The sequence below is a fragment of the Sphaerodactylus townsendi genome, linkage group LG14 (assembly GCF_021028975.2).
Source record: "Sphaerodactylus townsendi isolate TG3544 linkage group LG14, MPM_Stown_v2.3, whole genome shotgun sequence".
Classification (NCBI taxonomy): domain Eukaryota; kingdom Metazoa; phylum Chordata; class Lepidosauria; order Squamata; family Sphaerodactylidae; genus Sphaerodactylus; species Sphaerodactylus townsendi.
In genome coordinates, this window is record NC_059438.1 from 4,592,184 (window position 1) to 4,619,528 (window position 27,345).

The following is a 27,345-nucleotide window of genomic DNA, read 5'->3' on the forward strand; positions in this document are numbered from 1 at the left end:
TTCAAACTGGAGGTGTGGAGTTTGAGCCAGGCCGGAATCAAATGAGTTGATGACTATAGGAAACCCATTTCACTGATGTCCAAATACACAGTGGTGAATACTGTCAGTCACCTGAATTAGCTGATTATCAGCTTTAAGTCGTTCTGTGTACAAAATTCGGGGTCATGTGGATTTCCAGATCTCCAGAAAAAAAAATTAAACTGGGGTTGAGTGGGTGCTAGCATTTGGTAATACCTAAGCTGAATAAAATTTAGATCACAGTTCTACTAAATTATACAGTGCTTAATTTATGTAATTGGAAAGCCATTAACTTTTCAGTTCACAAGTTTACACTAAGGTTTAATTTCCCTCACTGGAAACGGAGCTATTTTAATATAATGATGTGTTTTGGAATAAGAAAGCCAAGACTGTCCTCACACGCCTAGCAAACATTACCAGTGTATCTGTTCAGGCTCCCGAGCTGAGTGGAAAGCAATATCCAATTCATTTTTGAACAAAACTTTAGATTAATTAGTTTTTTTTCCCCCTCAATTTGCGTGACAAGGTAATGTCGATGTGTTGCGGCTCCTTGACTTTTTGCCTAATCCTTTGAGTGGATATTTAATCTTTTTGTTATATATTAGAATTATAGGGACTTGGAAGATATGAATAATTAATCTAATTATGCGCCTATCACTTTAATTTCTTTAATGTTTTATAGAATTATTTCTTTAAAAAAAACCCTCTCCAACTTCATAAATTGGTTTAGGATGGAAAACCCTTTTAAAGGATTTTGCATTTCATCAAATAAGTGCAGTTTGGAGAAGGAGAGGTAAAAAGCTATGCAAATGGAGGCTGTTAATCCCAGAACACTTTGGACGGGTTTTTAAAGGTGTGCTTCGTGCATTTTTGCATTTCTGAAGAAGAGTGGCGGGAAGGAAAGGGCACTGTTTTGAGAAGTTGGGGGGGGGATTGCTGGTCCCTCTTCAGTTTATTCTGCCTTAGGAACTTTAAGGTGGAAGGTCTCAATAAGACGAGGCAAAGGGGTGGAGCTAGTGGAGAGGTTGTAATATATGTTCAAGTTAGTTGCTTTCTAGTGCCCAAGTGGAAGATACGTATTGTTGAGAAGTCAAACTAGGCATGCTCCTGAGAAAAGTGGGGTTAATTCAAGCCTGCTTCCAAAATGGATGCCTGCAAAGGCCTTGTGTGATGCACAGTGCCGGATTTACCTACAGGCTTGGCAGGCTGAAGCCTAGGGCCTCAAAATCTTGGGGGCCTCCAGTCATGGTGTATAATATTTTTGACACTGTCAAAGACCTTTCTGACACGTGCTGTCATAACACACTGTGGTCTTCAAAAACACCTTTCAGGGATTTTCCTTGTGCTCCATTTCAGAAGAATTCTGTCTTAAGTTGATAACTTGACACCAGCATTGATTTCTGTATTGATTTTGTCCTTCCAGGACTTCACTGACATGGACCCCATTTTGTGGACCCCATCTTGGTAGGGAGATGGGGAGGGCCCTTGCAAGTGGAATAGCCTTGGGCATCTCTTTATCTAAATCCGGCACTGGTGCTGTTGTCCAGAAAAAAACCCCACATTTATACCCTTGACTTGCCAGTGTAACCTCTGAATTTTACAGGGATGATGTAGGGGTTTTGTATCACATATGAGGTAAGAGTTTTATGCTTCCAATATGTTCATTACCTCAACACATGAGGAGAACCAGCTTCACTCTCACGTTTCCCACCACCAACTGTTTTCACGTCCTCAAGCTGCCCGGTAGAACCATTGTGAGCTCAATTGCAGAATCAAGTTACTGAAGTGACTCTATGTAATTTTTGCAACAGATTCAATAGCAGGTCCAGGGGACAGTTTTGAGGATGCAAAAACATCAGGGGATGGGGGTGGGGAGATTGAAGCTGATTCTGTCCACCTCCTCTACTGTTGAGCCATTTTGTCTCCTCTTACAACTGATCTCAATCACAAGCCAACTAGGCACCAACAAGAAAGAAGGTGATAAGCAGGTCATGATGGAAGATAACTATGTTTGGTTTAGGCTGTGGAGAAAGTATGAGTTTTGTGGAGGGAAGGAAGTGGCTTGGCTGATAGGCAGGGAGAGGCAGTGCCGGGCATGAGGAGCAGCATGATGGTATTGAGTAATATAGAGAAAGTTTAGAAGGGATGATTGCTTGATTATTACGGCCTTTCGGAAGGCCCTGTGGTTCAGTGCTGAAGCTTATTTTGCACACACAGGATCCCAAGTTTAATTACTTTTATCTCTAACTAAAGGGTTACATGTGGCAGGATTTAGGGAAGAGATACTGCTGGCAAAAAGTAAAGGTAGTTACTGACCCAAGGGGTGATGTCTAGAGCTGCAGTGAGGTGGAACTGCGCCTGGGACACGTGTGTACCCTGTGCCCCTGCCACGCTCCTGCCCTGGAATGCCCCAGAAAGCCCACGCCATGCCCCCGCACTGGCACACGCCTGGGGCAAGACGCCCCCTTCCCCTGGGCGCTACGCCACTGGTGATGTCACATCACAATGTTTACTAGACAGAATGTGTTTACGGGGTGATTTGCCATCTCCTTCTACAGCTTTATCCCCAGCATGCTGGGTATTCATTGTGCCAACCTTGGAAAGATGGAAGGCTGAGTCAACCTTGAGTTGGCTTCCTAAACTCAATTTCTGTCGGGACTAGACTTACGTTGTGAGCAGATCTTTGACTGCAGTACTGCCACTCTGTGCCATTTAGCTTCTAGATACTGCTGAGTAGGTTACAAAATATTGGTCTAGCTGGGACAACAGGACTCAACATAAACTGGTTTCACAGGTTCATCCATGTGGACTCCACCCACATTTATCACCTGCCTGCTCTTTATGGGGGATCACTTTATTGTGTAAGGAATAAAATTATCACTTGTTCCTGGGGCTCGGCGTGTGTAGGTCATGATTTAGAAAAATATTCTCCTCAATTCATTCCTTTCTGATGAAGTATTTTACTGCCCTCAGCCTTCTGACTGTGGTGGGCTACAGTCAGCAATAAAGGAGCTCTCATAGTATCTCTGTGTATCTTTGTGTCCTGTTGCATTCTGTTGGGCATTTGACTAAATGGTAGGGAACTGTTTTCTCCTTTCAGCTGTATTAAAAGTTTCCCTTGAAAGATGGCAGGTTCCCTCCGTAAGATTTTCCTAGGGTGAGCCGACAGTTGTATTTTGATATCCAGGCAGCGGAACCCAGCATGGGAGCCAAACTGGAGTTGAAATCAATGAAATAGTATTAAGATGCAATTGCCCCTCATTATGGGAGGCGAAAGACCACTGTAATTCACAAGCCGAGGACATTTTACCAAGTGTTTTCACAAAACATTAGTTTGGTGTGTTTTTCAATTTCCATGCTTCTCCAAAACAATTGGCCTGGAAAGAAAATACCATTATTATCAGCCCCTTCAAATTTCTGGAATTAAACCCTAAACAAATTCTTTGCAGCTTTCCCTGTTTCGGAAATGATCTGCTTTCCTGCCACCCCTTCCACTCTGCTGGTCACTATGTTTAGAATGTGGTGTGTGTTTTTTTCCTGAGTGATAAGTGTTGTGTTATCTCAAGGACAACTCTGTGTATCTGCATACCCTGTTATTTTAGATTGTAAACTGTGTCACAACATCGCCCTCCCCTCCACCCTTGGCATCTACCCTGTCTCAAGTTCCTCGCTTTGTCCTGCAGCACAAAGTCGCTATTGTAATTTCCCCAACCTTCCCATCGAACAATGTCGTAACTAATCTCACCAAGATGGTCCACTTCACCTCCCAAACTTTAAAAAGGTCAATTTATCCTTTTGCTCATGATCACACAACGATGATGCCTCCATATGTTGCAACATAAGGACATGACATCATCAGATTTTATTTGGTTATTGTGGTTGGCAGGGATGCCAGCCTCCAGGTGGGACCCAGAATTGCAGTCCATCAGTTCCTTTGGAGATAATGGATGCTTTGGAGGGTGGACTTTTTGGCGTTGTATCCCCCTGAGGGCCCTGTCCTCTCCAGGCTCCAACACACATCTCCAGGAGTTTCTCAGCCTGGATCTGACAACCCCACCGTCATGCCCCACCAGTGACCAGTTGAGACCTAGCTACCCTCATGGTTGGACAGCATGGGGTTCCTGATCTGGTGGAATGTAAAGAAGGAGCTAGGTACTACTAGGTGATGAACATTAGCCACAGAACCCATGCTGCATTATTGAGCCCCAGCATGGTGCAGTCATTATGTCAGACTAGGGTCTGGAAAACCCAGGTTAAAATCCCCACTCTGCCATCAAAACTTCCTGGGTGACCTTGGAGCAGTCACTCACCCGTACTCTCAGACTAACCTACCCTGTAGTTGGCTATTGTGGGAGTAAAATGGAGGAGAGGAGGACAGTGTTGTCAGCCTTTTTGGGTCCCTGCTGAGAAGAAAAGCAGAAAGAAGAAAAGGGAGAAGGGAGAGTAGCAGCCGTTGCTGTTCGCTAAGCACCAAAGTGTGCAAACGGTGCCAAAATGGTTTTGCAAGTGGAATCAGAATGTTTGGGAAACAGATGTCTCTTTTTCTCTGGATTCCTAAATCTCTGCAAAATGCAAACCCAGACGACTTGCGGTCTCTCTGCCTGTTGCTCGTTGGCCTCCAGTCTCGGGACCCTTCGACTGTAGATATTTTCTGTGGTTCACTTCTGTGCCCTGCTCACATGAAGGAGCTGATTAATTAATGCCATAGCGTTAATAAATCACAGTAGGTAAAGCCCACTGCATGAATCATTTGGTTACGTTTTGTACTTAGACTGGATTACTGTTTTTTTTCCCTCTCTGTAAATAGATTATTGTGGAAATCTTGCTCTGGCAAACTCAAGCCTTTTGCCTTCCTGAATGCGTAATTTTAGCATTGAGATTTCCACTATCGGATCTGCAGCCGTTTGTGCACTGTAGAGAATGGTGGTTAACAGAATTGAAAGGTATAAGTTATTTGGAGGAAGTCCATCAAGACACTTAGTTTTGCAATTCACTTAAGAGAATGCAAGTCTGGAATCCACTGAAATTATCTTAACTAAGAGAGGTTTTGTTCAAGAGGTCTGCAGTGGACACACTGGATTGCGTCCAAACCACAGCGGTGCAACCAAAGGTGTCTTTCCACTTATAGAAGGATACAGTCAGATCCAACTTGCTATTATGCTACATCCAGGGAGCCAAGAAAGAGGAGTGGGGATCAATAGGAGAACCTTGATTTACACATAACAGCAGGTAACAGCCAGCCAGCATGGTGTTGTGGTTAGTGTGTTGAAGTAGGATCTGAGAGACCCAGGTCCAAACGCCCATTCTGCCATGGAAGCTAGCTGAGTGACTATGGTCTCTGTGTGGTTGCTAACTCCACTTTGCCAAGCCACATACCCCAAACTCCACCCTCAAACCTCCATGAATTTCTCAACCCAGGCCCCTTCCACACACGCAAAATAATGCGTTTTCAAACCACTTTCACAACTGTTTGCAAGTGGATTTTGCCATTCCGCACAGCTTCAAAGATCATTGAAAGCAGTTTGAAAGTGCATTATTCTGCATGTGCGGAATGAGCCCCAGAGTTAGCAACTCTATTTGCAAGTTGTTGAGCTTTTTAAGTATCCTACAGTAAGGTTCACAGAATTAGTCATAAGATCAAATTCAAGGACAGAGTTAACATGGCAAAGGTGAATTTACACAGTATCTGTAGGCATCTTAAAACATACTCTGACCTGGATGGCTCATGCAAGCCTGATCGTGGAAGTACTCAGAAACTATGCAAGGTCAGTCTTGGTTTGTACTTGGATGGGAGACCATTAAGGAATACCTGGGTCTTTATGCAGAGGAAAGTAATGGCAAACCACCTCTTTTAATCTCTTGTCTTGAAAACTGTCCTGGGTCGCCGTAAGTCGGCTGGGACTTGGCGGAGCGTCACACACACACATAATGGGTGACAATGTTTTTTTCAAGCCAGGTTGCAAAAGGACTGGAGCTTTTGTGAGGGATGAACTTCCCCGTTAGAGAATGCCAGCACTTTTTCTTGGGGCACTTCCGAGTCTTGAGGATAAAATGAGTAGAAATCAGCACGAGACTGTAGCTGGGCTCAGAGAGCCCATATTTTGTTACTTAGAACTAAAACCCTGTTAGGTCTTAGACTTAAACAGAGGAAGGAAACAAGTAAACCAGCTTATGTAAATTTGGTTCTTTCTGAGCATCAACACTGTGTGAGTCAGTGTGGCACAGAAGAGGGTAACAGGAAAACCATCGGGAAGGCGCATGTGAGATAAAGTTACACATCCGACTCACCACATATTACCCTACACCTTCCTGTTGTTTTTCTCTTCCCGTTACATGCTCGTGATTCTTTCACCTTGCAGCGATGACAAGAGACTAACTCTTCTGAATTTAACCACAGGTCTTTGCAAATACTCAGAGATACATTTTGCTTACTTAATGTTCTCCGATCCAGGGTACTTCAGCGAGTGACAAATGTTTTCTTCATGCATTCCATCACGTAGCATATGTAAATTTATTTTGAGGGGAAATCTGCTTGTTCCATCAACAACACAGGAAAAGGAGTGTGGCTCAGTGGTACAGCAGCAGCAGCTTTGTGTGGTGAAGGGTCAAGGGTCGCTCTTTGCCAATCTCTACTTCAGAGCATCGTCAGTATTTGTATTTATTTTAAATATTTATGTACCACTTTCCCACCCAAATAGGATTCCCAAGTAGTAGCTGCTGCAAAAAAAAAAAATCCCCTTCCCTTTGTGCGAGACTTGCCCATCATTCAAAGTGGGCAATACTGAACTAAATAGACTAATTGGTATAAGGCCACATTTGGAAGCAACTCCAGCTTGGGAAATTCTTGGAGGTGTTGAGGCACTGCCTGGGGATGGTGGACTTTGAAGAAGAAGAAGAGTTTGGATTTATAGCCCACCTTTCCCTCCTGTCAGGAGACTCAAGGCAGCTTACCAACTCCTTTCCCTTCCTCTCCCCACAACAGACACCTTGTGAGGTAGGTGGGTCTGGGAGAGTTCTGAGAGAACGGTGACTAACCCAAGGTCACCCTGCAGGCTTCGTATGTAGGAGCGGGAAAACAAACCCAGTTTACCAGATATAAGTCCACTGCTCATGCGTAGGAGTGGGGAATCAAGCCCAGTTCTCCAGATTAGAGTTCACCACTCTTAACCACTCCAGCACTCTGGTTCTCAGGAGAGGAGAGGAGAGGAGAGGAGAGGAGAGGAGAGGAGAGGAGAGGAGAGGAGAGGAGAGGAGAGGAGAGAAGGGAGCTCAGCAGGGATGTGATGAGTTATCATTTTCTCCAGGGCAAATGGATCTCTCTAGTCTATAGATCATTTGTAACTCTAGGAGATCTCCAAGCTCCACCTGACACATCAAGGAATCTTGCGTACATCCAGGCACAAGTCCACATCAAATGGGTTAGCACCAGTGGTAGGATTCAAATAATTTAGCAACCGGTTCCGAAAGGACTCAGTGGTGGGATTACAACCAGTTCTCTGAACTAGACAAAAAATTAGCTACCAGTTCTACCGAACTGGTACGAATAGGCTGAATCCCACCACTGGATAGCACATGTAAGGTAAGATGTAATTAAGTTCCCCGGGGTAAATTTCATACTGAATGTTGTGGATGGTACACATCCTGGTAGAATTTGGCCAGACCAAATAAAATTATACCCTTGGTGTATGGGAAACATAAACTTTCCTAAAACGCATGTGTTTGTTGCTGCGTCAAATGGATACATGTCCACCTGAAACAAGTCATATTTCAAATACTTCAGAAGGTTGTAAAGATCATAAATAGCAGGAGAAGGTAGGAGTGGCAGTCACCTTAGGCCAGGGGTGTCCAACTCTGGCGCTTCAGATGTTCATGGACTACAATACCCGCCAACCCCTGCTGGCATGCCAGCCATGCCAGCAGGGGCTTATGGGAATTGAAGTCCATGAACATCTGAAGTGCCAGAGTTGGACACCCCTGCCTTAGGCCCAAGGCTACCAAGCAAACTCTGGGTCTATTTGTGGAAAGGTGGGGCTGTTTTTAAGCCTGCAGTTATTTGGGGGCAGCACTCACACTGGACCTGATTTTTGCTGCCCTTCTAAGTGCCACCTCAAAACACAGGCAGGCAAGTTTGGAAATGAAGAATAAGTAAATACTGCAGCTGATGAAAATGACCTTTTTCGGAACAAAAAGAAGAGCCATCGGCGTGTCCTTCCCTTCCTCCTTGAAGAAAACGAGGACGATTGAAATCTGTTCTGGTTTCTTTTGCTTGAACTTCGTAGGATTCCATCTGCAGCAGAGTCCAAAAATAGTTCTGGAATATGCAGCATACTGCAATGCTAATCCTGCCAGCCAACACAGCTCAGGGAAGATTGGCACCCATTTGATAGCGCATTTTGAGGCGTGCTTCCACTTCTGGCTAAACATCTCTCAGAGACCAGTGGAAGAAAAAGGGATAAGACTATCAGAAGATGCAATCTGTAAATTGGAGCTACTGGGTATATACTGAGGTTAATGCAGCCCCCTCCCACGTTAGAATGATGTATTGTCTAATCTGATCACATCTCAAATGTATCTTTGCAGTAGCCCTGGGCATGGCGGCTGCTTTTTCACCCAGATCCAGAAACAGGGTGATTTGATTATGGTTATCAAAGATGGAGGTTGTGGTAATGTGCTGTGACATTCCCCCTCTGCACTCCAGGTAGGCTATTTCTACTTGCTTAGGGTTGCTAACTCAATGCTAGGAGATTTGGGGTGGTGCATAGGGAGCTTGGAGTTGCAGGGGCGGGGGGGGGTGTTACATCTATTCCACATGATGCTCTAGAAATTTGCCTGGTATCTACAGTCTTTACCATCCAGACCGTGAACAATTCCTAGAACAGCATGGAGGGTTTAAAATCACTTCTTGGTGGACAGCTGATCATGTCTGGGTGGTGCTCTAGGAAGCCTCAATCTTTATGGTCTTTATGATCATGAAGGTGTGTGTTTGGGAATTTATAGAGTACCGTTACCCACACATTTTTTCTTCCCTTCTCAAATTATGGAGGACAGGGGGCTGAAAGCAGAGACTGGAGATACTCTGCTACCGCTAGTTAAGTGGTAAGCCTAGCCCAGGGGTAGGGAACCTGCGGCTCTCCAGATGTTCAGGAACTACAATTCCCATCAGCCTCTGTCAGCATGGCCAATTGGCCATGCTGGTCGGGGCTGATGGGAATTGTAGTTCCTGAACATCTGGAGAGCCGCAGGTTCCCTACCCCTGGCCTAGCCTATGCATGGTGTTTAAACCTATGGACTCCCTCACTTTCTTGTTGTTGATAGGTACTTTCCATCCTTCTCACACTCCACCCACCCCCCACCCCCCGCAACTGTGTTTTTTGGGGGAATCTATTTATTTGTTTACTGGACATAACTAGTCCTGTTCCTGCCACCAACCTCTCAGCTTTCCAGTCCAGAACTGGTTGCAGAAAGACTGTCTACCACAAAAATTGCCAGTCATCTGCCTCACTGCCACCATTGGGTTGGATCCAGCCAGCTTTTCTGTGGTGAAAGGAATGGAAGAGAAGCATTTAAAATGATCAGGGAACTCCTGGTAACATGTGGTTCCACCCTTGTTTACCACAGATGTTTTGATGGCAATTCTGCTAGGATCTAGGGCAGTGACAGCCAGTGACTTGGGAGATCCCTGTTTTGATGGCAACTCTGCGCTGAACAGATGTTTTGAGGGCAACTTGGCTAGGATCTAGAGCACGACAGCCAGTGACTTTGGATATCTGAGTGGTTCTTCTGAGTGCTGTTTCCTGGTATAGAACCAACCATGTCCCCAGAAAGTGGGCAAGGTTGTTAAACAGTAGTGCTTGTGGTTGGCTGTTGGTTGTGCATATTGAATAGCTGCTCCCAGAGATGGTTGTGGGATGGTTGACCTGAGAGCCACCTTGAGGTTTGGGCCTTATGCCAAGGGTGGAAGTAAAAGGCTCAGTCTTCTCTGACAACCCCCTCTTCTGCAGCCTCTGCACACATCCATCCTCTGGGTGGCTGCCAAGAGAACAGAAAGTTGGCTATAGAGAAAACAGCATAAAACCACCGCCACTGTGGCATCTACCAGGAAGAGAGCAAGCTAGCCACAGTGGCCTACGTCCAAGAGCCTCCATAATCCCACTCTCTTGCTGGATCTACATGCTGAGGAGGCAACACAAAAGCAGAGAGGGAAACCATCCTCCTCACTCTAGATACATAAGGTCTCTTCTTCCCCAACAGACACTTTGTGAGATAGGTGGGGCTGAGAGAGTTCTGAGAGAACTGTGACTAACCCAAGGTCACCTGGCAGGCTTCACGTGAAGAAGCGGGGAAACAAATCAGGTTCACCAGATTAGAGTCCATTGCTCGCATGGAGGCGTGGGGAATCAAACCCGCTTCCCCGTATTAGAGTCTGCCGCTCTTAACCACAGTGCCACTGAGCCCAGGCAGTGTTTATCTGTATGATTGTGTGTGTTGTAAGTCACCACAATCCATTGCTGCTCTACAGCAAGGATACCACCCTCCGGGTGGGACCAAAATTGCAGCTCAGTTCCAGACTACAGAGATCAGTTCCTCCAGAGAAAATGGATGCTTTGGAGGGTGGACTCTCTGGCATTGTAACTCCCTGAGGTCTATGGTCTCCTCAGGCTCCATCCCTGGAGCTGGCAACCCTAACACTCTCCTCCATGGGTAGCCAGCATACACTTGGCAATCCTGCTCTACAGTCAAATTAATTTTTTTTCCCAGCTGATACACGCAGCCTACTTGGCTGGGAACACAGCAGCCTATCTCTCAAATGTACAAGGAGAATGCCAAAGAAGTTCCTTATCGCTATCACGGCAGCTGGCTCGCTCAGGGCGTGTGAACTCTCTGTCAGTCCTCAATAGGTTAAGTCTACCCTGTGTGTGCCGGTAGAGGAAATTCATCTTTTTGAAGTCTCCTTTGCTTGTCAGCGCTGCAGAGGTCGGCAATGCTAGCTCTGTCTTTTATTAATGGAGCCTGCTGTCTTTACACAGAAACAAGATTATCTTGTTTTTGTCCAATCCGTTTTCCATGCGGGGCTTTTGGCAGAAACTTGATCCCCGCATAAAAGTGACGGAAGATGCTGCTCAGATTAGAGCATTTTGTGGTTAGATACCTTTTAACAGCGGCAATGTTAAAAAAAAAAAAAGCACAGATCACATCCGTGCAAATAGTTTGATGATAGGAGCCGATGAGTGAGCTGAAGGCATTAGGTTCTAAGAGGTTCCTTTCCGACTTTCAAATGAGCACTTCTTAATTGCCTCGCCCTGCAACAAATGCACAATAACCAGGTTGAGAATTTTCCTTTTTTTGAATCTTGTCCTGGATTGTCTTATCCCAACTGTATGCACCAAAAGGCAATTCAGACAAGGTAGTGCTATGCTGGACTCTCCGCCCTCATGTAGAAGAAGAGTTTAGATTTATACCCCACCTTTCTCTCCTGTAAAGAGACTCAAGATGGGGTCTCCTTAGAAGCTCCTTTCCCTTTCTCTCCACACAACAGACACTTGTGAAGTAGGTTGGGCTGAGAGAGTTCAGAAAGAACTGTCACGAGGCCAAGGTCGCCCAGCAAGTATGTAGGAGTACAGACCAGTAAACCTTTATTAGGCATAATAAACCTTTATTGGGCATAAAATGCAAGAGTGCTAAAACACATCTGGTTTACCAGATAAGTCTCTACCACTCAGGTGGAGTAGGGAATCAAACCTGGTTCTCCAGATTAGAATCCACCTGCTCTTCACCACTACACCAGGCTGGCTCTCATTGTAGAACAATGCTGCTCAGTCTGAATTGAGACCCTTTTGAAAATACCCAGAAACTCTGGTTGGTAATCTTCTGCCATTTTGTCTGGTGCGGTCCTCAGTGGCCCAAATTTCTGCATACTCTCTAGCAGGGAACTGCTTTGGCAATCTGGATTCCCTTGTGTGGCCTAAGGGCAAACCCACACCCTGTGTGTTAATTTATGCAAATCATTTGGTACATCTGTTATGTGTATATGTATGAGCTGTCGAACTGCATCCACCCAATGGGAAACCTATGAATCAACTACTTCCTAAACATCCTATGGTTAACAGCCTTGCTCAGGTCTTGCAAACCAAATGTTGTGGCTTCCGTTATTGAATCAATCCATCTAATGTCAGGTCTTTCCTTTTTTATGCTGCCTCCAACTTTTCCAAGCATTATTGTCTTTTCCAATGTATCTTGTAGATTTATCTAGTATCAATGCATGTACTTGGGTATTTAAATATATATATATAGCTTCCAGCTCAAGAGCCAGTGTGGTGTAGTGGTTACAAGCAGGTGCACTCTAATCTGGAGAACAGGGTTTGATTCCCTGCTCTGCCACTTGAGCTGTGGAGGCTTATCTGGTGAAACAAATTAGCTTGTGCACTCCAACACATGCCAGCTGGGTGACCTTGGGCTAGTCACAGTTCTTCAGAGCTCTCTCAGCCCCACCCACCTCACAGGGTGTTTGTGGTGGGGGGTGGGGGTGGGGGGTGGGGGTGGGAAGGGAAAGGAGATTGTAAGCCCCTTTGAGTCTCCTTACAAGAGAGAAAGGGGGGGATATAAATCCAAACTCTTCTTCTCCTTCTCAAGGCGTCAGAATCAAAATGGGCCTGCATTTCAAATAAATAAGTCATGGAGTGAATGCTGTCATTTTTCAAAGTGGTACTGAGGGCATTAGTGCTCCACGTGACAGCTCAGCCACCTCTTACCTTTGATGATTCCCCATCTAGAAGGGGGGGTGGAGGATTCACCGCTAAATTGAGCATCTTGGGAAAAGGAGGGCGATTGCATCTTTGGAAAAAGCGGGAGGAGGAACGGAGGCCTTCGGAAGTTTAGGACAGTCACCACCGGCTGCAAGACATAAATCAGAGTGCAAACTGTGTGATTATACCCTGCAGGGAGATAGACTGTGTGTTTATGGGACTCTTCACTGAGCACTTAGGAATAATCTGATATAAAGCAGCAGGGGAGGAGGGTAATGACAACTTCAAATTAGTTTAATGAATGTTTACATTAAATGGAAGAAAGGGGAGGGGGCTCTTCGACAAACCCGCAAACCTGAAATGACACTTTTCTCTCCTGATCAGAACACTTTGTTTTTCCTTTTTAAAAAATGAATGGGGGGGGGGGGAGGGGGAGGAGGAAGGATGGGGTTGATTTTAACCCTTTTTAGAACTGTTCCACCTTCAGGATTTCCTTAACAGCAGAGAGACAGAGACTGTTTGCCTCTCTGCAGTGCCATCACAAGCTGCAATTGCTGAGGATGGTTTGCAGGTTGCTGGTACCGTCAATTGGAACCACATCTGTCCTTCAGCATAACTCACATTGCATGCAAGCCCTTCAACTGTACGTGTAAGTGAACACGCAAAACATACTGACACCCGAGAGAGATTTAGTACATCTCAAAACCTATTCTTCATCAAGCTATTTAATTCATCAAACAATTCTTCATCAAGCTATTCTTCATCAAGCTATTTATTTACATCTCAAAACCTATTCTTCATCAAGCTATTCTTCATCAAGCTATTTGAGAGCAGCAGTGGCATAGTGGCATAGTGGCTAAGAGCAGGTGCACTCTGATCTGGAGGAACCGAGTTTGATTCCCCGCTCTGCCGCTTGAGTTGTGGAGGCTTATCTGGGGAATTCAGATTAGTCTGTGGACTCCAACACATGCCAGCTGGGTGACCTTGGGCTAGTCACAGCTTTTCCGAGCTCTCTCAGCCCCACCCACCTCACAGGGTATTTGTTGTGAGGGGGGAAGGGCAAGGAGATTGTAAGCCCCTTTGAGTCTCCTACAGGAGAGAAAGGGGGGATATAAATCCAAACTCTTCTTCTTCTTCTTCTAATCTAATTTAGTCTGTAATACCTCCTGCTTTCCATTTCAAGGAAGTTTAAACAACAAAATACAAAAAAAACCCCAAACCCAGCACCCCAGGATTTTGGCTGCTCCACATGCGTGCGTGTACACACACTGTTTTGCTTATTAGATTTTGGGATTTTTCTAATGGACCCTGATCTTTCAATGGTATATATGTTCCCAATACTATTTACAGTCATATTGATCTCTTTCTCTGTTCACGCATCCATCCGTCCACAATAGGTTTGTTATTGGGTTTTTTGCCATCACGTCACAGCTCACTTCTGGTGACCCTGTAGGGTTTTCAAAATAAGAAATGTCCAAAGGTGGTTTGTCATTGCCTGCCTCCGCATTATGACCCTGGGACTCCTTAGAGGTCTCCTATCCAGGTAGTAGGCAGGGATGAACTTGCTTAGTTTCAGATATCTGATTAGATCAGGACAGCCCGGGCTATCTAGATCAGGCCTTCCCAAAAGGTAAATATGAGAAATCAATAATATAGTTTCTGTATCCCCTTATCCTCCAAATGCTAAGGAGAAAGAAAAAACACAGGAAATTTGGTGAAGAAATCATTTCCCCTTATTACTGCGATGACAGATGCTGCAGAAGATCCTTTCTGCATTTATATTTCTCTCTCTTATGTGCTCACACTATGATGTATGGACTGAATTCTTCATGGGTATTTGAAACGTCCTTGAGCTCAAGATAAAGCAGTGACTTAGCTCACTGGGATGCCGGGAAACAGACCCGACATGGGTCCTCCAGAAATAGGCAGTGCAAGCGGCATAGGTCAAGCGAAAATCCCACAAGCTCTCAAGCAACTTTTCAGCATGTCACATGTACCATGTGAGGAGGAAGGACATGCAGGAGCATTCCTGCCTGGTGCCAATTATCAAAGGACGTTTTTGTATAAACAGCTTCAGGCAACCCTTGTTTAGGCAGACAGAGGCCTTCAGGAAGCCCATATGAATTTGCTTGAGTGCATCACTGGGTAGAGTTGCTATACTCTAAGCCCAGTTGAAATCAATGCACCTGGACAAAGTGTAAACTGAACAGCCTTCTTGGTTATCGTTTTTGAAAAGAAAAAGCCTCTGGAAAAATAGCCTCAGGTGGAAAAAAAAATCTTCCCTGCCCTTCACTTGATGGTTCAATCTTGAGCCACCTTCAGTCCAAGGAGATAAGGGCAGACAGAAATGTTTTCAATACATGTATACGTTTAAACAAATTCACTCCAACATTACAGCAAATTTAATAGATTTCAGATAATAAGGATCACTTGAAAAAGCCCTCAGTAAAGAAGAAGAAGAGGAAGAGCTTGGATTTATATCCGGCTTTCTCCTTCCCTTCCTGTCCCCATAACAGACACTTTGTGAGGGAGGTGGGGCTGAGAGAGTTCAGAGAGAACTGTGACTAGCCCAAGGTCACCCAGCAGGCTTCATGTGTAGGAGCAGGGAAATGAATCCAGTTCACCAGATAAGAGTCTGGTGAAATGTGGAAGAGTGCGGAATCAAACCAGGTTCTCCACATTGGAGTCCACCACTCTTAATCACGACACCAGGCTGACTATAGCGTCCCCAATGTTTAGCTGTTGTTTTCCCAAAATTGACCAAGTCTAGTTCTGAGGTAATTCAGGCGATTAAATTTGCTTGCGGACTTTAGGCTACACTCTTACTTTTATGGTTCCTATTGTCCCTTTTAACCTGAACAACTTGTTTCAATTGAGGCATTCCTGGCTCAAAAGGAAAGAACACATATATCAAGTTAAAGCTCGATAGTGTACCAAATGTCAGCATCATCCACCTGCATCATGGAAAGGCAGACCGATGTCACATTTATTTGCCAAATGCTTCCTTATAATCTATTACAGACTGTGAACTTCACATTCATTATTACCAGTGTTTGGTAGAACCAGCTAATGCCAGAAAACACACCAAATGCTTCAGAATGATACTCAAAAGTGTTTCAGTTTTATGAGCAGACAAGCTTGCAAATGATTGTTTTTTCTCCCCTTTCCTTTCAAACCAATTTAGAAACACTTTGCATCTCTCTCTGATAGTCATCCATAATCATAACCATTCATAATTATGTAAACATCAGCAACACAGTGTTAGATTATTTATCACGTCCTATTGGCAGAATATGATCTCATGAAAAATGTGATTCCTGGAAATGTGATTACTCTTTGCTAATGAGAACAACACGATTGTCAATGGTGAGCAAACCCCTGCAAGATGGATTCTCTTTTAAGCATTGGATGAGGTTAAATGAATTTTTTTTTAAATCATATCTAAACTTTATCAATAGAAATCCCCAGTACAACTTTACATCACAGGTACCATCCTGCAAAACATGAAGGTGAAAAGGAAGTGACCCCAAAAGCTGGCCAAATTTTGTTGAGTCTTCAGTGTTTTTTTGGACATTTTCTGTGGGTAGAATATATGTGCATAGGAGAGGAAAGAGAAATCGAAACAGCAATCTCTGCTCCAACTTGGCAGATACCGCAGTCCTTGGAACCTATGGATAAAGCCTCTCTAGCATTCAGCATGGCTTGAAGGGTATGTCCTTATGGAAGAAGTAAGAGTAACTTCAAAAATTCATTTTGAACGCTACAGAAAAAGCCAGGCCCTACAATTCAACACCCGAGGCAGCTTCCCAACTCCAGGTTGGTCAATTTCTGGAGATTTGGGGTGGAGTCTGGTGAGGGCGGGGTTTGGGGTGGTGAGGAACATTAGCAGAGTATAATGCTATAGAGCAGGGGTGGCTAACCTATGGTGCTGCAGTTGTTCATGGACTACAGTTCCCATCAGCTCCTGCCAGCATGGCCATTTGGCTAGGAAGTGACTCATTCCTTAGGATTGGGCTATGAACGTTCGATGCTCTTAGAGCAGGATCAAGGTCATTCAAAAAGAGAATGAGGGTGCTTGGTGTTCTGTTTCATATGGCCTGCTTAGCTGATAGAAAAAAACTGTGGTCAATGTAATTGAAATCAAGACTTATCGCAAACCAATTTAATTATTATTTTATTTCTCAAGCCAACAAGCTACTACACCGAGAACACCGCAACATTTCCCATCCTCCGCTCACCGCCACATAAATAACCCACAACAGGCAATTAATCTGAGGTAGTCTGAAAAAAGTTTCCATCCAATTAAGCCAAATTTAAAGGTTTGAGAAAAGCTAAGCGGAGCTCCTTCATAACGAACCGCTCCGGGCGCCATCTTGGATCATAGCCAGCTAGGAACTGAATGCCTCCCTGCTGAAGATCAAGGTTATGGCCCTTCCTTCCTCACCTGAGCTCCCCACCCCATTCTGAGCCCCAGCTCCGTTGCCTTGATTACGTGATTCGGCTTCCTCTTTGCTGCCACCAGCCCCAAGAGCAAAGCCCTGCTGGACAGTTTGCCGATGCTCCACTCCCAGGATTCCACCTTCAGCTTCTTGGCCTGGAGCTCTGAGTCCTCCTGCAGGAAGTCTATAGGCTTGGCTTTAGGCAGCAACTTTGCAGTGGGGTGAGCAGGTTCTTCGTCGGAATCAGAGTCTTCCAACAGCCGCATCGCCTGGGCTTCCTCTAGTGTAGCTTTCATTTCCTGCTCCTCCTCCTCCGCTGCCAGCCGCTTCTGCTCCTCCTCGTAACTCTTGTACTGCTGCAACATAGATTCAAAGTCCACGTGGGCCTGGCGCTGGTTCAGCTCCTTCAGCTCCTGCAGGTTCTCCAGAACCTCCATTTCCAGCTTGGAGTCTTTGGTTCTGTTCTCCAGAACCTTCATTGGGCTGTTGAGCTCTTCATCTTCTCTCTCCTTCTGCACCTGCTTTTCCGCTTGGAAGTTCCATATGGCCCCATGTTCCATGGCGTAGTCAGTGTTTCCAGGGTCTGTCTTGAAGGTGATTTCCACAAGGCAGCGTGTGCATTTGATATAAAACCGGAAGATAGGAAGTCCCAGGTGGGATTCACCCTGAACCGTCTCCTTCCGTGCATTAAACTTCTTGCCCTTGTAGATGTACTCGGCACACGTCTTGCAGCTCATGTTAAAGGGAGCCATAAGCCCACACCACATACTGCCAGTCCTTTGGAAGTATAAGCTTGGGGAACTGCAATGGATTGAAGTCTGGAGGATAGTATTTTTTTAACACTTTTCTCTCCACCATCCTACCGTTTCACACCAGTTCGGGCTCTCCCTTCCTTGCACTCTCAGCACTTCCTGGATCCTTGGATGTCCCCGCCCCTCACAGTTATTTTCTATAGGGGAACTCTGTAGTCTGAAGATCAGCTACAACAACCTTCCATATAAACATCTTAACTTGGGGGACAGTTGCCTCCTTGTTGAGGAGAATTTCACCCCTCCTTTCTTCCCTGGATTTCTCAGTCAAGAGCAGAAGTATGTGTAAGAATGTCTTCACAAGTTAGCAGGCCAATATATAGCATTGGGCTATTTATTTACCAAGTTCTCTTGCCTCACGGAGAACTATGGAAGATTACAAGAACGGCTTCTGTTTTGATTCCAAGTAGATTATTGGTTGTTTAAAGTAGTACAATTCATTAGAAGAGCAGTTCCCAAGTGCCATTTCAGAAATGTTATTCTTTTCACTCCGTTCAGGAAGCAGCTCTATAAGCCACGATAAACATTTATTTCGGTGGGCTTTGAACAGACATCTTGAAGGTTCACAGTTTTCTTTGGATTTGGTTTAGTCAGTGAAGCTACAGTGCAACGAACCAGAATGGCAAAATGAGTTCTTCCATGCAAATGTGCTCCACGGAGCATTGTCCTTTTTGCCCTTTGCTTGGGAATACATAGCGTTGGGTGTCTATTAAATTCATAAAAGCTGTAACAAACACTTACCTCAGTCAACCACAGTATATAGATTTACCTTTTGGGCTCCAGGTAGTCTGGCGAGGTGACCACTATCCTGTTGTTCTATCCAGGATGCAGGATTTGCTGGCAAAAGCACAGGCCTAGACAAAAATAACAAGAGGGGTCATCGGAGTGCTGAACAAGCTCTTTGAAGATCTCTCTTAGAAAATTTGATTCTAGGATTCCCTAAGGAAAGGGAACACCTTAGTCGGCAGTAACAGAAAACTAACTTCTGCACTTGACGCCTTTCTGAAACTTTCAGCAACTGTTGGAAGATGATACGGATTTTGTTCTTGAACAGGGAGTGTATTTGTTACCTTTTTTTTAAAAGGGCCGCTTGTCACACGGATTCTTGTCACAAGAATCCCCCCCTTCCCCTTTTCACCAATCTGAGGTCTGTTGTAGCTCTTGATGGCAGGTGTATCATGTACTTTCAGACACTCACAAGTGCTGCAAACATCACAGAAGAAGTAACCTGTCCCACAACAGAAACACGAGGACCCATATCTTTTTGTATGGTGTACAAAATAATAATAACAACAACAGTCTTAAAACCATCATAAAATGTACTTTTAAACCCTAACCCTCCTAAAAATGCATATTCTCCCCCCCCTCCCACCAATGCCCCCTGACCCATTTAAAAAATTGGGCTGGGTCTGCACCAGTAGAGTGCTGGCATGGTGATCACAGGCAAAAAGGAAAGTATGGGGAAGGGGGATCACCCATACGCCTGTACTAGGAATCACTGGAAACTCTTTGATTTTACCATAGAGTTTCCAGCAAATTCCTAGAGCTGCCCTTTATCACATCCAGTTTCTTTTTTACCCATAAGTGGTGCAGCACAGTATGTTATCCTGCAGCCCCCCTTGGCTCTGCCACAGCCCCCCACCTGGCTTCCAGCCTTGTTAACCTGCCCAGGATTCATGCTGTTTTTCAGAGATTTTGTGGCTTCTTCTTTCCTGTCTGTTTATTAGAATGCATGGGTGTTAATTGAATTAATTTCAGAATAACATCTTGAGAGAAGTTACAGGGAGGCTTGAGCCCTTGCAAGGTAAACGCTCTGGAGAGATAAAGACCCTATTTTTAGGAGGCTTAACTGTATTAGTTAGGAGCAGATTGAATGACGGTGCTGATGACAGAGTTTTTGCACAGTGCTTTTTTTCTTGTCTCTCTGAACTTGCCTGGAGTTAAGTCAATGAAGACTTGAAATACTGGCAAAAGCCACTGATAAGAAAAAACACAATTACAAGTCGCCCTAAAGATATGACACTTAACGAGGAAATCAGACTTACATGCATTGAGAAGACAATATTAATGAAATATTTCAAATAATTTAATATCGGGAAATTAGGACTGCTGGGGTTTTTTTTAAAAAAGGAAACTTTGAGATTGTTTTTACCCAAGGAGCTGCATTTTGTCTATAGGATAGATTAAAAAAATATCACATTCCTCTATTAGCAGGGGGCTCTGAATATTAACAGTGCTGTGTTAATTGTTACAGATAAGTGGGGATGCAGACTTAATATGTTTTTGAACTTTCCATTTCGAAACTTGAGAGACACGAAATGCCATAAAATTCTACACAGCTTACCTTGATTCCCATCACTCCTTAGGGTGACTGGCTTGGAAAATTCATGGAAATCTGAGGAATGATTTGGGGGGGGGGGGAGCCAGGCCAAAAGAGCTCAGTGGGTCTGTAGTCCTATGCTGCTGGGTTTTTTTTGAAAGGGGACTGGACTCTGGAATCAAGAGATCGGTTGTAATTCTGGGAGATTTCCAGGCCCCACCTGGAGGTTGTCAACCCTAGCAACTCTCCACTGGGAGTTGTTCTCCTCCTGTTTCGCTTTATGGATTTTGATTGAGCCTGAGAGTTTGGGTTACAGAAACCTGATGGTATGGCCGCACATCCCAACCAGGCCTTCCAAGACTGGGTTTAAGGGAATAGAAGCCTAGTAGTGATCCCCATTCTGATATTCCATTCAGTATCCCATGTGCTCATGAGTCTATGTGTGTGTAACAGTAACAGTAACAAGCCTTTATTGGCATAAAATAAACATACAAAATAAGCATACAAAATTTGCCCATTATTGCTCACAGTTATAGACACTGGTACTAAAATATATACATGGTCCTTCTGTAACTATAGGACATTCCTTCAGCTAAGTTGACTCACTTAAACGTCATCGGATACTGACAGAAGCTAGAAAAATTACTGCTGGCTATATGTGGTCATAATACATAGGCATTGATTGGTATTCATCTAGACTTACGTATATTATCGTTAGCAGAAATTTTGCTACATTCTCGCACACTGTGGGATCCATGTTGTTCAAAAGCATAGGTATCTTAAGAGCATCGGTTAGATTGTTATACAGAAATGGGATAAGTGCAGATTGCGACATTCTGATTTCTGCAAGCCTTACACAATGAAAGAGGGTATGATCGAGTGTCTCCACCTGACCCATATAGCATGGGCATAGCCTCCTCTGTTTATCAATTTGTTGATATCTGCCATAGAGCAGCATAGAAGGCATTAGATTGAATCTGGCCAGTGTGTGTGTAAGTTCTGTCAAGGTAAGCAGGGACAGCCCTGGCTAGTACTTAGATGGGAGTCCTCCAAGGAATACCATTCATAGGTGTCAAACTCACAGCCCTCCAGATGTTATGGATTACAGTTCCCATCATCCCTTGCCAGTATGATGCTGGCAGGGAATGATGGGAACTGTAGTCCATAACATCTGGAGGGCCGCGAGTTTGACACCTGTGCTTAGTTGCTATGCAGAGGCAGATAATGATGATCCACTTCTGAATGTCTTTAGCCTTGAAAATCCCATAGGGTCATCATAAAGAGGAGGAGGAGGAGGAGGAGATACATGTTAGAACTATACTCATCACCATATTCCCCAGAATTTCACCACTTCTGCATAGAATTGATTTAGGCTAATGAAGTTAACTTGGGGGGGTGGGGAGAGAGACTAGTAGTGTGAATATAGTTAGTGTAACTATGAAAATATTCAGGGGACTATATGGAAATATTTCTGCCTCATAACAGAGTATTGTAGTCACCTGCTGAAACTTGATTCAGGCCCCTTCCACACATGCAGAATAATGCATTTTCAAACCACTTTCACAACTGTTTGCAAGTGGATTTTGCTATTCCGTGCAGCTTCAAAGAGCACTGAAAGCAGTTTGAAAGTGCATTATTTTGCATGTGCGGAAGGAGCCTCAGAATCCTCAAACAATAGTGGTATTTCGTCAAGTCTGTATCTGTTGGCTGAATTTTGAAAAATGTTTAGTAGTCTTAACTACCTACATGTAGTTAACTAATTAATTAACTAATTAATCAATCAATAGTCTTAGTTGATGGTTGTAGATTAGAGCTGGGTGCATTGTGGAGGTGTTTGAATCATTCCAGTGGCCAGTATTATGTCATGTTAAGAACTGCTTTCATATGTAGGAGGAAATCTGATTTTTTTCCCCTCCTCTGAGGTGGTCTCTTTTGATTGCTTTCAGTTTCCCCGTTTCTCAGAAGAAAGAGCTGCCTGTTAGACAAGCCCTGCAAAGGAAGCCCACCTTTGCACTTTCTGTGGGATTGCCATTGGTTAACCGCTTGCCTCTCTTAGAAAATACCACACTTTGAGTATCGTTCTCAGCCCAGTGCTTGATTGATGCTGTGGTGGGCGATTGTGTGAGACAGAAAGCAGTGAAATAGGAAAGGCCTGTTCTTTGTGACAGGTGCAGTCTCACTGGGCCTGTTCTCCGTACTGGTACCTCTGCTTGGGTTTCTGAGTCCGCATTGAAGACCTGGCACTCAGAGAGCCACCCTCTACCATCCCAGTTTCTTCGGGTGCCTTGTGCCTGACCTCACCCCCAGCACGGGATTATTTTAAGCCATGCCACTCTCTAAACTGCCAATAGTATTAAAGGCTGGTGCAGGATTCAGCCCAGCCTGCAGTCTCAGACTGAATTTCATCTCCTAAAACTGAGATTTCTTCCAGGAGAAATAGGATGGCCAACTCTGGGAGATTTGGGTGTGTGTGTGTTGTGGTGGCTGTGAGGGAGAGGCAGGATTTAATTCCATACAGTCCACCCTCCAAAGCGCCCATTTTCTCCAGGGGAACAAAAAACAAATCCCTGCTATGTGGAGATCAGTAATTTTGGGAGATCTCTAGGCCCCACATTTGACTGTTCCTGATTGACTTGGGAATCTGTGGAAATCAGGAAAGTCATGTGATGTCGAAGGCTTTCACGGCCGGAATCACTGGGGTGCTGTGTGGTTTCCGGGCTGTATGGCCGTGTTCTAGCAGCATTCTCTCCTGACGTTTCGCCTGCATCTGTGAAGATGCCAGCCACAGATGCAGGCTAATCTGTTGGAAAACAGATCCTCTGAGAACACGGCCATACAGCCCGGAAACCACACAGCACCCAAAAGTCATGTGATTTTCTTTCATATGCTGAGTCTAGCTGTTGCAGAAGACACAAGATAGATTGTTGGCTAGGGACTTCTGATAACTCTTCGCAACTCGGATGCTGTAGAAAGCCTGAGATTCCCTTCAACCAATGCCACTCCCCCCTTCCTGTTCTGCTTCTCCCCCCACCCTGCCCCAAGCCCATTTTGCTATTCTTCTTCATCATCCCTTCCTTCAAAATCTTTTCTCCTCACCCTGGCACCCAAGTTCTTTTCTGACCTTTTCCTCCTCGTCTTTTCTTTCTCTTCTCATTCCCCCTTCTCAGAGACTGCTGGAATTTGCCCTGGCTGCTCTCCTCTTGTAAATGCTCCATTATCCGTATTGTTGGCCCTCTTGGTAGGACGTAGGCCCTACTGGTGGGCGTTCAGAGATGTGGGTTGGCTGGCAAATCCTTGCATTTAAGCCCTACAAAAAATCCTCTGCAGACTCCCAGGAGGAACTGAAAAGACAAAACAGCTTGTTTTACAAGGAATAGGTAGAGAGTTGTGACATGTACTGCTACAATGACTTTGCCTTCCTCTGGGAAATGAGAAACTGAAGAGACTTTCCTCAGACCGTGACATTTTGTAATAATGCAGCTTTCTGGCCCAGAATAAGTGGGTTGCCATCTTCACCAATTCTAACCTGTGTTCCTCATGTGTAAAATGTAAAGGCCAAGATCTGAGAGGGTCTCTCTCTGAATGGATACTTGGCAGATCCGTTGGTTTATTTGTTGTGTTCATTCATGCATTGTCCACCTATCTCATCTCTAAAGCTAGAGGCGGGCTGCAAAGACACAGCAAAACATCCGTGTAAGAATGCGGCTTGATTAATTGTGGTCTGGGCAAATGTTTAATAGTATTTTAAAGTGTAAATTTATAATCAAATTTATAATCTTGGCATGCAAATGTTGCGTGGAGCTGAAAAGTCTGGCAGGTGACCTGGACTCTCAGTTCTTGAAAGGCCAAATTCTGACACATTTATTTCATTTATAAATTTCAAATATTTCATACCCTATCGTAGTTCCTCAGATTTGCAGTGGTTAACACAACAGCAAGAGAAGCAAGGACACAAAAACACTACAAGCTTCCAGCGGCAAGTTCAAAACAATTAAGATTGCCACCTGGGGGTTGGGAAAACTTTGGATATTTGGTAGAGCTTGAAGAGGGAAGATAGCTCAGCAAGTTATAATATCATAGTTGTTGTTTTCTCCAGGGAACCATTAAAATTTTACACTTTGTACATGTTCAGGAGGACCATTTTCATCTCACTTCTCTTCTTTGGGAAATGTCTCATTTTCATTGGCTCCCTTAATGGCATGTTTATGTTACGCAACATTTCCCACACATTTGTATGAAACTGTCAGAAAAATAGATGTGAATTTTAATGGCAACAGTCGTACTGGATTTTGTTCATCCGGTCAAAAATAGGGATTACCAAAGTTTTGTCCAAAGTGTCGGAAAAAACCACACGACATATGAACTTTTGGCTCAAGCTAGAGTTATGACATTTAATAATACCCTCAGATGTCAGTCCAAAAAGTAGACTGTCGCAGATGTGGAAGAATGACAAAAAAAGGGAGAGGTGGTGTGCTGTAAGTGTCAACCTCGCTGCCCTCCAGATGTTATGGATACAGTTCCCATCATCCCTTGCCAGCATGATGCTGGCAGGGGATGATGGGAACTGTAGTCCATAACATCTGGAGGGCCATGAGTTTGACACCTGTGGCAGAGTGTCAAACTAGGATTTGGGAGGCCTGTGGGCTCTGCCCTAGAAGCTTGTTGGGTGACTTTAGTCTAGTCACACAATCTCATTCTCACATCTCTCACAGTTGTTGTGGGGATAAAATGGAGCAGAGGCTAATATTAGACTTGCCAAACTGCAGGTGAGGTCTAGAGAGCTGCTGGAATTACAATGGATTCCTGGCCTACAGGAAACAATTCATCTGGAGAAAATGGGTTCTTTAGACGGTGGATTCAAAGTCACTGTATCTTATTAAGGTCCCTCCCCTACCCAAACTGCACCCTTCCCATTCTCTACCCCAAAATCTCCAGCATTTTCACAACCTGGAGTTTAGACATAGACAAGCCTTTATTGGCATTCCAAAATACAATAAAACAATTGTCCATAAAAGATAGATAGATACAACAGCCATTCAGAGTCTTATCAATAGTTTAGTCCAAATGGACTCATCAAAAGTGCCATTCCTATACACCTCTCCACAGACCAGACTGAAAACCCACCAACAGAGCCCAGGCATCACAACAGCATACAGTATCAACACTCCACTATAAAACACAGAGTTTGTTAGAGTGGCACCTAACACAGAACAAGGGATAGGGGGCGAGGAAATGGGCAAACAATTGATTTGACTCCAATAGGTTGCCACAGCCTGGAGTTAGTAACCCTAATTTCCCACTAGAAAAAAGGTGAAGTATGAATGAAGTAAAATAAACAATGTATTTCTTGGTTGCTCTAACGGGGGTATCCAACTCTGGTACCTCAGATGTTCATGGACTACGATTCCCATCAGCCCCTTGGCAGGGACTGATGGGAATCACAGTCCATGAACATCTGGAGCACCAGAGTTGGACACCCTCGTGGTGAGTGGCAGAGATTGAGACAAGACATAGGAACAAGATATAACATGTATTTGGTAAAAGTCCAGTGGTTGACTTCCATTTGTGTGAGCCACTTGGAGAGTATGATTTGAACTGTATTAAATGTGCAGTTTCAGCCCTAGATTTTAGTGGGTTGTGCTCTGTGCCCTTCACTCTGGAACGAGCGTTGAATAACACATCTCCCCCCCACCTCAATGCCATTAAACCCCTCCAACGTGGAATTCATATCCTGCCAAAGGATCTGCTAGCTCAATCATAAAATAAGCAAAGTTGCAGTAGATGATTTCAAAGGACAGAACTGTGAATTCGTGCCTGGGCTCTGTGCTGTGGTTTCTTGTTTCCTTTCCCCCCAGGAACTTAAGCTTTTTTCTAGCTTTGCTTCAGTTTGGTGCTTACTTTTTGCTGCAAAACATTGTCCTCTCTCAGATGCAGGCACTTGTCTTGCAAAATCTTCAGAATTTTTTTTCCTTCCGCTTGTTCTATTGGTGGTTTTACAGATGGAAGTTGGTGGAAGAACAGAGGAGAACACAACGTACAACACCCAAAAATAGTCGGGTTCTCTTCTTTTCCTGCTACATGTTCTGTGCCGACTCCCTTTTCACCCTTGTTCTTGGCGTGTGCGTGTTTATCAGAATGCAGCTGCTAGCCGGGAATGGGATTTCTTTCTGCTTAACAAAATTAAAATTTAAGCAGAACAATTGATTTATATGTATTGTACAAGTTTGTTTTATGGGATTAGGAATCAGTTTATGTCCTCTAACGCAGAGTAAGTGCTATATTAGCGGGTTTATCTGTATGCCAAAGCTGACTACTTAATTTTAGTGAATGCAATCAATCCTGACTTGGCCTTGGGAAAAAAAATGTGTATTGCAATGCGTTCTGCTTTTGCCCTGTAAATAAGACGAGCTTAGCCTGATCTCTTCAGATCTCAGAAGCTAAGCAGGGTCAGCCCTGGTTATTACTTGGATGGGAGACCACCAGCCAAGTCCACCAACCAAGTCACCAAAAGGCAGAAAATAGCAAACTACCATCTCTTGCCTTGAACACCCTACAGGGTTGCCATAAGTCAGCCGTGACTTGACAGCACATATGTGTGTACTCGGCAGGCCCAGTTTGCCATGCTGTGTTTCAAGATCAGGGCTGGATCTGGTGGGGGAATTGAGGGGGGGGGCAGTACCCCCAATGGCAGACAGAGAGGAGACACTGGCAAGAAGTCAGGGAGGCTCAATTGCCCCAAAGAGATGACTCATTCTGCAATGCCCTTCCCCCAGTTAGGCTGTTGGTAGGAAGTGGGGGGGGGGCTCAATTGCCCATCACCTAGAATAGGGTCTGCTTTACAGAAATGACAATGGGTCAGAAGAACAGCATGTGTACACCAAGGGAGTCACACTATGAGTGTCTCTCTTATCGATCATTAACTTAGAGGGGCAGGCTGGGCCCGTAATATCAGCTCATTGATGCCAACATGATAGTGAGCTGCAGTTCCTTGCCCTTTGCTGAAGCTCCAGCCCCTC

The 27,345-nt window shown here is 44.5% G+C and overlaps 1 protein-coding gene and 1 pseudogene across 1 annotated transcript in view; one reads left to right on the forward strand and one right to left on the reverse strand.

The window, feature by feature from the left end:
• The window catches only part of WWOX (WW domain containing oxidoreductase), a 634,025-nt gene that overhangs the window by 479,496 nt on the left and 127,184 nt on the right, over nt 1–27,345 (forward strand). The window lies entirely within an intron of this gene.
• On the reverse strand, nt 16,242–18,058 carry LOC125443418 (annotated as a pseudogene).